The sequence below is a fragment of the Chelonoidis abingdonii genome, chromosome 2, assembly GCF_003597395.2.
Source record: "Chelonoidis abingdonii isolate Lonesome George chromosome 2, CheloAbing_2.0, whole genome shotgun sequence".
Lineage (NCBI taxonomy): Eukaryota > Metazoa > Chordata > Testudines > Testudinidae > Chelonoidis > Chelonoidis abingdonii.
Window position 1 is genome coordinate 302,090,607 of NC_133770.1, and position 9,664 is coordinate 302,100,270.

General features: G+C 57.8%; 1 pseudogene; it reads right to left on the reverse strand.

Annotated features, from left to right (window-relative positions):
* Positions 1–95: 95 nt before the first annotated feature.
* Positions 96–8,097, reverse strand: LOC116819592 (sphingomyelin phosphodiesterase 5-like; annotated as a pseudogene).
* Positions 8,098–9,664: the final 1,567 nt, after the last annotated feature.

Sequence of the window (9,664 nt, forward strand, 5' to 3'; positions counted from 1 at the left end):
CATTACACCCAACTTTCATCTAACTGTTACTGTCCCCTTTTTGATCCCTGATGCAATAGAAGGGGCACAGGGAGGGGGAGGGGAAGGGCCCTGCCTAGTCCCACCATAATGAGAACTCTCCATCAACCTTCCGCCCCAACACTGGAGTTCACACTCTCTGCTGTCACTGTGGCGCAGGGTTCAGAAGCAGCTGCAGCCCCACAGCCACGTGGTCCGAGCAGCCGGCCAGCTGGGTGATGAAGGAAAACTTCTCCACCTCCTGTGACCATATAAATCATTGTTGCAACCAAGGTCCTATAGTTGCACCAAATCTTGTACAAAGAGGTCAAGTGAGGTGTCTATAGAAAGGTTGTAATTTTCTAGTTATGGTTATGCTGTCTGTATGTGTGTTTAATTTTTGTATTTGAAGTTATGAATATTGGCTCTGTACTTGTATCTCAGCATGTTTAATTCTAAGTAGCACCAGTGAAGCATTTGGCCAGTTTACCAAGAAGAGGCTCTTCAGATTAAGTGCCCAATCAAGAAACACTTAACTGACAATAGACCTTGGGAGATTCCAATCCACATATGAAGAGTCTTCCTGGGAACGTTCAAGGTACCATGTGAGCAATGGCAGCTCTCCCTGTAAAGAACTGAGTCATGCATGGCCACGTGACTTGCCCATGTGCCTCCAAACTCCACCTGATTGCTGTGATTTTCCACAGGAAGAACAAAGAAGTGTCCTTCCACATGGCAGAGGATATACAAGGCCCTGGAAACCCCTCCATTTTGTCTTCAATCCTGCTTCTTACCTCTGGAGGAACTTTGCTACAAACTGAAGCTCTGAAAGAAGGACTGAATGACCCATCCCAGCGGGGGATGTTCCAGAGACTTGATTTGAACCTGCAGTTTATTCCCTCACTGCTACAAGCCTGAACCAAGAACTTTGCGATCACTGTATGTAATTGATTTCATTTAACCAACTTTAACTCTCATCTATATTTCTTTCTTTTTATGAATAAACCTTTAGATTTTAGATTCTAAAGGATTGGCAACAGTGTGATTTGGGGGTAGGATCTGACTTGTATTTTGACCTGGGTCTGGGGCTTGGTCCTTTGGGATCAGGAGAATCTTTTTTCTTTTACTGGATGTTGGTTTTCACAACTAGTCATCCCCATAAGAAGTGGCTGCTGGTGGTGACAATGGGGAACTGGAGTGTCTAAGGGAATTGCTTGTGTAACTTATGACTAGCTAGTGGCGTAAACCGAAGTCCTCCCTGGCTGGTTTAATTTGCCTTCCTTTATAAAGGACCCCCACCCCCAGCCTCGGGCTGTAACTGCCCTACTCTGAGTAATTTGTCCTGAACTGATATTCTCAGTTGTGTCCGACCAGAGGCCGCATCGTTACACTGGGGTTCATGCTCGCTGCTGTCACTGCGGCACAGGGTTCAGGAGCAGCTGCAGCCCCACAGCCACGTGGTCCGAGCAGCCGGCCAGCTGGGTGATGAAGGAAAACTTCTTCACTTCCTGGGCAAAGCAAGGGGACAGCAGTGTCAGGAGCACAGCAAGCTCCCTGCTCCCCCAAACCCCTGCAGAATGCAGGGGCGGGGTCCCCTGAAACTACAGACCCCGGAATGCAATGCACCAGGTTTGGCTAAGCCAGAGCACTGCATGCTGGGACTTGTAGTCTCCATGGGCTGCAGCCTCCCCTCAGTCAAGGCTGAGCACTGACACAGCTCGCTACCCCTTCCCGGCCATGGCCAGGCCAGGCTCCTTCCCCCGCGGCAGGGCAGGAAACAGCCCAGAGCGGGGCCGAGGTCCCAGCCAGCATCTCGCAGCACATCAGGGTCAGAGCCAGCAGAGAACCCAGGCGTCCAGGCCCCCAGGCTCGGACCCTTCCAGGGAGCCCCGGACCGTGCTGAGTAGCTCTTTGCATCCTCCGCCCCCCGAGCAGTGATTGAGCGAGGTCAGCCCCCTGCTGCCTGGCCCCACAGCACCGTACCGCCAAGCCCCCCAAGCGTGGGAGCTGCTGAGAGCCCCCGAAGGAGCTGACATAGCGAGTGCGGCTCCCAGCCCCAGCCACCTCCCCAGCAGCTGGCCCCTGAGCCGGGTCTCAGCTGAACCCCCCTGCCCTGGGCCCAACGTCCCTGGCTGGGAGCTCTCCTGCACCCTCGGGTTTGGGGCCTGCTCTTCGCTCCACGGGCCCCTCGGGGAACTCACCGTTGTCAGGCTGATGGGGGCAGGGTGCTCGCGGTACAGGATGTAGTCGATGCGGCGCCCTTCCCAGGGGCTCCCTGCTGCCGAGGGGTCAGGGCGGCCGTCCTGAAGGATGGGACCTGCCAGGTACGTCCGCCTGCCCTCCTCTTGCTCCAGGGTCCTGCGGGGCACACGGGGAGCCATCAGCAGGGTGGGCAGAGGGGGCTGAGTGGCAGGGGAGCAGGACCGGGGCTCTGCGTACGGGGCTGGTCACACCTGGGCTGCAGGGAAGGGCCATGCAGAGGGTACCCCCCAGTGTCCCATTAACCTGTGTGGGGCCATGGGCAGAGCCTGCCTTTAACTAGGGCTGTAAACCCCTCTGTCCCCACGATGCTCTGGAACCTGCAGAACCCGGAAGCTTCTCCCCCTGCAGCGCCCGGAACCTGCAGGGCCCTGGACTCCTCCTCCCTCGCTCCGGAACCTGCAGAACCCCCGGATGATTCCGCCGCATGCAGCACCCAGAACCTGCAGGGCTTGGTCTCCTCCCTCACTCCAGAACCTGCAGAACTCCCAGACGCTTCCCCCTCCCGCAGCGCCCAGAACATGCAGGGCCCTGGACTGCCCCTCCTAGCTCTGGAACCTGCAGAACCCCCCAGATGCTTCCCCCTCCTGCAGCACCTGGAACCTGCAGGGCCCCGGACTGCTCCTCCCTCGCTCTGGAACTTGTGGGTGCAGCTGTTACCTTTTCAGCTTCTCTGGGGTCAACACGGCCTCCTCGTGGATATGCAGATAGTTCAGCAGGGTGCCTGCAGGGATGTGAGCAGCAGTTAGAGCCTCCTCTACTCTGCCATTCGCCCCACTCCAAAATCTTCCTTCAGCCACGTGTACCTCAGCAGAGATCTGGGGGGCGAGGGACAGCAGGGGTGTCTGGGTTGGGAGGGGCATGGGCAGAGCTGGGGGGCAGGCCTGGGCTAGCAGGGCCTCTGACTCCCTGACCCCCGGTGTCTCACCCTGAGCTCCCAAAGGCTGGGTCCCTGTGAGGATTTGGATCCAGATGTTCATCTGCAGCCCTAGACAGGGTCCCAGTGCCGCGGAACTGAGACAGAGAAGGCAGCAAGACTGCGCCGGGAACGGGGCGGGCCAGATACGTACCTATGGCCCAGGGCCGGTCCTGCCTGGGCCCCACTCGGCATGGGTCTTGGTACTGGCGATCTCATGGGTCTGCTCCAATTCATCCCCTGTAAAGAGCCTTTCAGAGTGAATGGGCCCAGCTGTCCCTCCCTCTCCTCTCCCCCTACCTTTCAGGACCCTCTCCCCCTCTGCTTCTTGTGTGATGGAAATTTTCTGTCATATTTTTGATTCTGATATGTGCCTCAGTTTCCCTCTATACTTTGCTGCTCCTGAAAGAGTGCAGGTGACACAGGTGTGCCTGGATTCACTGCAGGGAGCCACGGAGCAAGACAGGATCACTGGGGCCTGACAAGCCAGCCCTGGAGTGCCGGAGACCATGGGCCTTCCAGGGGAAGTGTGTGAACCCTTGGGGTACCGCATGCTGGAGGGGTCACTTCCAAGGGATGGGTTACAGGCTGGGCACCCAGCAGACTCTTGACTCCACAACACCTGGCCACCCCGCCAAGCTGCTTTCCTCCCCATCAATCCCCATGGGCTTCCCGCCCATTTCCATGGGCTTCCCCCCACAATCCCCATGGGCCTCCCCGGGGCCAGGCCCCACCTGAGGAGCAGTTGTCGAAGTTGAAGTCCCCGAGAACACGTCGAAGGCGACGACATCCCCATGTTGCGCGTGGGTGTCCTGGAACAGCTGCACCCAGGACAGCCCCATGGTGAGTTGGTCGCAGCGGATCTGTGCATGAGCTGGGGGCGGACAGGGCTCTGTTACTGGCTGCAACCCATGCAGGGCTCCCACTCAGGGATCACCCAGCCATGGATCCAGGAGCCCCAGGGCAGGAAGCCAGTGCCCCCCTTACCCACCACTCATGGGGTCCCCTCTGCTGCCACTGGAGACCCTGGAGTCAGGGAAGCCTTGGCTCCTGGCTAGAGGGTCAGTGCTGGGACCTCAGCCCAGCCCAGGGGACAGGTGTCCCCCCCTCATTTGCAGGGGGCCCTGCAAGGCAGGGCTAGGGAGGCAAGCAAAAGGAACTGGGGCCGAATCAGAGGACCAAGTGTCCAGGTGCCAACCCAGCACCAGCACCAAGCCCGCGGCAGGGAGAGGTCTGAGGCTGAGTTGTTTCCAGGAGCACAATGGGGAACAGGGGGCCTGAGTGTCCATGTGATGCTCCATATCTTGGGGGAACACCCTGCACCCCCGTGTTCATCCTTATAATATGATTGTGTGGTATCCAATGCAAAGTTTGTCATGTCAGGTGTCTTTGGAAGGCTCATGATGCACTGAGCATTGTTGTTATAGTGATGTTATAGGTTGTAATTTCATGTATATAGTTACAAGGCTGAAAATGTGTCCTCATGACTTTAAACAGGCCCAGGCAAAAGCTCTCCAAGAGCAGGGGGCAGTTCACACCTCATCAGGGCATGTATGGAAGAAACCCAGCCCAGCCTCACAGGCACAAAGGAGACTGGCCTAGGGAGCAACAAAGGATCTGTTGGACTCTCGAGTGAGTCATGCCCCTTCCTCCCTGTTCTCTTGGTCAGTTTGGGACTGTGATGAGGTAATGCTTACCTGACTCAAAGGGTGGGGGCAAAGCTAAGAGGGAAGAGAGGGAACATGATAAAGGGAGAGACATTTGCCATCCTCTCTTTCTCACTTCCACCTACATCTACAGACACCACAGCAAGCGACTGAAGCGCTGATCAAAGGGGAGAGTCTGGCTGAAGGGCAACCAGCCTGTGGTGAGAAGCATCTAAGTTTGTAAGGACATTGAAAGTGTTGTGATCAGCTTAGAATGTGTGTTTGCTTTTATTTCATTTGACCAAATCTGACTTGTTGTGCTTTGACTTATAATCACTTAAAATCTATCTTTATAGTTAATAAATCTGTTTGTTTATTCTACCTGAAGCAGTGCGTTTGGTTTGAAGTGTGGCAGAGACTCTCCTTGGGATAACAAGCCTGGTACATATCAATTTCTCTATTAAATTGATGAACTCATATAAGCTTGCAGCGTCCAACGGGCATTAACTGGGCACTGCAAGACGGAGGTTCCTAGGGTTGTATCTGGGACTGGAGATATTGGCTAGTGTCCACAATCCAAGGAGCAGCTTACTTGCCAGAGGCTATGCGTGAACAGCCCAGGAGTGGGGTTCTCACAGCAGAGCAGACTCAGGCTGGCTCCCAGAGTCAAGGATTGGAGTGACCTAGCCGATCACTGGGCCAGATAACACTAGGCGAATGTCACAGTCCGGACAGACTGTTTTTTCCCTCCCCAGCCCCATGGGTGAGAGCCCCTGACTCACCTCCGTAACACATACTGTGACCTGCTGGAGCGTGCAGGTGTGTGCAGTTCGGGTAGCCCATAATCCGCTGCCCGTGTGCTGCCCCCAGCTGCACCTAGCGCGCGCACATGGAAACGTTGCCCGTTACGAGCTGGCAGGCCCCGCACCACATGGGCCCCATCCCGGGGGGTGCAGGCGTCTGGCCAGGGCGAGGCAGAGCCGCGGGGAAGAAGGGTCAGTTTCAGCCATCAGTGCAGGCATGGCTAGGAGCTGGGAGCAGACGACTCCCCCACGGTTCATGTACCCACATGTCCGTCACCCATGGGTGCCCTGGACTCAGCCCTTATTGTCTGGCTGGGGTCCCAGCACCTTGTGGGCTGGGAGCCCAGCTCCCGGGGCACAGCTAGACAGCCTGTGGCAGCGAGCCCCCAGTGCAGGGCTGGCTAGCCCCCGGGGTCAGTGCCCCAGCCCCGGCCCCGGCCACGTCCCCCTGGGGTCAGAGCCCCAGCCCCAGCCATGTCCACATGGCCAGTTGTGAGTGGTCGCACGAGCCCTGCGAGCCCCAGGCTGCCCCCGGGAGGCTGCTGCAGAGCTGGGCGACACTCCCTGGGTGACTGTTCTCAGTGCTGGGAGGAGGCAAAGCCCTAGGCACACAGAGCAGTTTCCATCCCACGCTGGGGCAGGCGTTTCCAGGCCTGGCTAAGGGGGAGTGAGTGGCCGGGGCAGCAGCGGGGTCAGGGGCCCGTTGTCAGAGGCTGAGCCCCCTCAGCCAACTTGTTGGCTCCCAGCCCCGCTGCCAAGGGCTCTCACTGCTCTCCTGGCAGGGTCGTTTCTGAAGCGCCTGCTCCCTGCCAGGCCCTGTCCTTGCTGGGCTGCAGACACCCACTTCCCCAGCCAGGGCTCCTGGAACCGTCAAGCTCCGGCCACAGGCACTGTCCGAGGGGCGTCTCCCCTACAGGCTGAACAAGAGCGTCGGGGGGCCCTGCACCCACCACCCACTGTCTGGGGATCCTGAGATTTGGGGCAGACGCAGGCAGCTGCTGCTTATGGGACAGCTGGGAACCAGCTGTTTGTTCCTTCCTGAGGATGGGGCGAGGCTGAGGGGCAGGGCATTGTCCCTCCTCTGTCCATGGGGTGCAGGGGGGCCGCAGGGTAACCAATCCCCTGCATGCAAGGGTCACCGGTTGAATGGTGCACATGTGAACACGGGGGCTCAGACTCAGGGCCTCCCCGCAGCTGGGACGCCAGGACATACTGGGAAAAGGAAGAAGCCAGGAAGAGACCCCAGGAGTCCTGACTTCCAGTTCCCTGCTGTAACCCACTCTGCCACCCAGGCCCACCTCTGCCCAAGCAGGCCCAGCGCCCTGCAGGGAGCGGTGGCACGTACGCAGATGCAGCACTGCACTGAGCAGGGCAGGGAGCGAATGCCCCATACCGCCCTGCAGCGCCCCCTTCAGGCTGCCAAGGAGAGGCCACGCCAGCCCCAAGGAGGTAGAGGGCCCTGGGTACCCTGCAGCTGGAGCAGCTCCTGACCTGCACGGACAGCAGCCCCTTGGCAGACAGCGCGTCCTCACGGATACCATTGGGGTAGCAGCGGTACTGGGCGGCCAGCACGGGATAGCGGCTGGCCAGGAAGAGCCCGCTGCCGAACACCTTGAGAGTACAACAGTCCTGAAGCCCGTAGGCGCCCACGTCGTACACGATGTGCTCGTAGAAGGGGCTCAGCAGCTGGCACAGGCGGGCGCCCGCCCGCTGGTCAAACACCTCCTGCAGGCACATGAAGTCCAAGTCCGGTGGGAAGGGCACCGAGATCTCCCCGGGCCCAGCCTCTCCCTCCCCGTCGAGCTGGCTGCTCCTGGGGCTGGCGAAGCTGGCGCTGGCCTCCCCCTGCGTGAGGCGCTGGCCGATGCGGGCCACCCGCTGCTTCATCTGTCCCAGGTTGCTGTTCCTGGCCAGGCCGTTGGGCAGGAGGCACACGTTGGCGCTGACGAAGCTGAAGACCTTGCCTGTGCCTGGCAGCTCCCACACCTCTGGGTGGCGCGAGAGCATGTTGTGTTTGTAGGCGAAGGGCCTGCGGGCAGCCTGCAAGGGCAGCCACAGCAGCAGGCCCAGGAGGGCACTGGGCACGGAGAGGACGAGGAGCAGCAGCAGCAAGGGGCCGGTGACCAGTGCCCGCAGTGGGCAGCAGCGGCAGCACCGACGCTGCTGCTGCTCCGCCGTGGTCTACCTGAGGTCGAGGAGGCAGTCAGCGGCCCAGTAGCTTGGGAACAGCAGGTACTGGCCCAGGCTGTACAGGCCGCTCAGGAGCCGGTTCGGGAACGGAGACTCCCGCAGGACCATGCTGCACGGCACCAGGGGTGGGGGAGCCCGGGCGTTCCTGCTCCACCTACTTCCCGGGGGCTCCGGTCAGACTTCGCCACGCCCCGGGGGTCCCAATGCACGGCCCCGGGGTCCTGCAGGGCTGGGAGGAGCAGCTGAGTGACCGGGGAGCCTCGTGCACAGCGTTTCGTGTCCGGGGAGGTGCTGCAGGGAGAGAATGGACAGGAAAGTTTCAGACATGTCAAGTCTCACTCACTGACTGTGAGACTCTCATTAGCAGACTAGCTCCCTCTCACACACATTCCTAAGCTTCTCACACTCACTCTGAGTAAATATAGAAAGATTTAAAATATTTTTGAAGGAGACAGTGTTTGTAGGTTGGTCCCAAACCATGTTGCGTGCATAGGTGGCACGTGAACTGCCAGCTGATGGAGACTAGTCCCCAGCTTGGCCCACCCCTTCTGCCCGAGGTCCCACCCCCTTCCTCCGTCAAAGTCACCTCTCCACTCCCGCCCCAGTCCTGGGCTGCCCAAGTTCCTCCAGTCCCGGAGCCCCAGGTGCTTGGGTGGCACAGTCCTTAGCCCCCACCAGCCCTGCAGCACTGGCTGGCGTGAGCACCAGCTCCAGCCGCCGGACTCCCTGGCTGCAGGCTGGCCCCCTCTAGCCCCAGCCCCAGCCCGACCACAGAGGAAGAGTGCCGAGTGCTGATGGGAAGCAGGAGGGGGCCTGGGGGCGGAGTGTGGGTGGGGCCACTCAAGGCTGTTGGGGGAGGCTCAGCGTCCCCCGCCCTGTGATACCCACTGCCCATGATTGCATGGAGGTTGGAAGAGCAAGGGGGGGACATTAGTCCTTTTGCAAAACAAAAGTTCTTTTGTGCAGCCAGAGCATTCCCAGTAATGGGAATCTGAGAAGACCACTCAGGCTTTTGACATTGCTAAGAGATCCCCACCCAGCATGCAGGAGAAGAGAGTGTTCAGTCTTGTTTGAAAGAATAAGACACCATTCAGCCCAAGCGTTGGACTGGATGGGGCACTGTCCTTTATTACCCAAGTCAAGCTGGCAAATTCTGAGCCATGTTTCAAGTTTGAGCCACCAAAAGAAGTTATAAAAACAGCAAAGGGGCCACAGGGCAATATATTAAGCACATGAACAAAATGTGAAAACAAATTAGATATTAAAAGAATTGTGGAATCTGAATCCTTTATCTAGGGTTTATTAGCTTCAAATTAATTACATTCAATTTCGTTACTCTAGTTTTACATTCATTTAATGTATTGTTTAGTTGTGTTTCATTTTAATTATTTAATTTTAGGGCTGTAAAGCGATTAAATAATTAATCGTGATCAATCATGCGATTAATTGCACTGTTAAACACTAATGGAATACAATTTATTTAAATATTTATGGGTGTTTTCTACATTTTCAAATATATTTAAGTGTTTCATATGCAATATTAAGCAGTGCATATTTTAAAACAAACTAGTAAGTGCTGGTTGGATTAAAAACCTGAACTACTGGCAGGGGCGGCTCTAGATATTTTGCTGCCCCAAGCATGGAGGGTCCGCTGGTCCCGTGGCTTCGGCAGACCTCCCGCAGGCTGTCACGGAGTCCCCGGGCGATGCTCTGGAACTGCTCCCCACAAAGCCAGTCAGGACTTTGGGGAGCCTCTTCTCCCTTGGAGCAGACTTGTTCAGGGCAAGAAGCTCACACGTCTTCACCTCCTGGGTCTCTCCTTGGAGCATTCAGCATCCTCTGCCCCTCCGTGG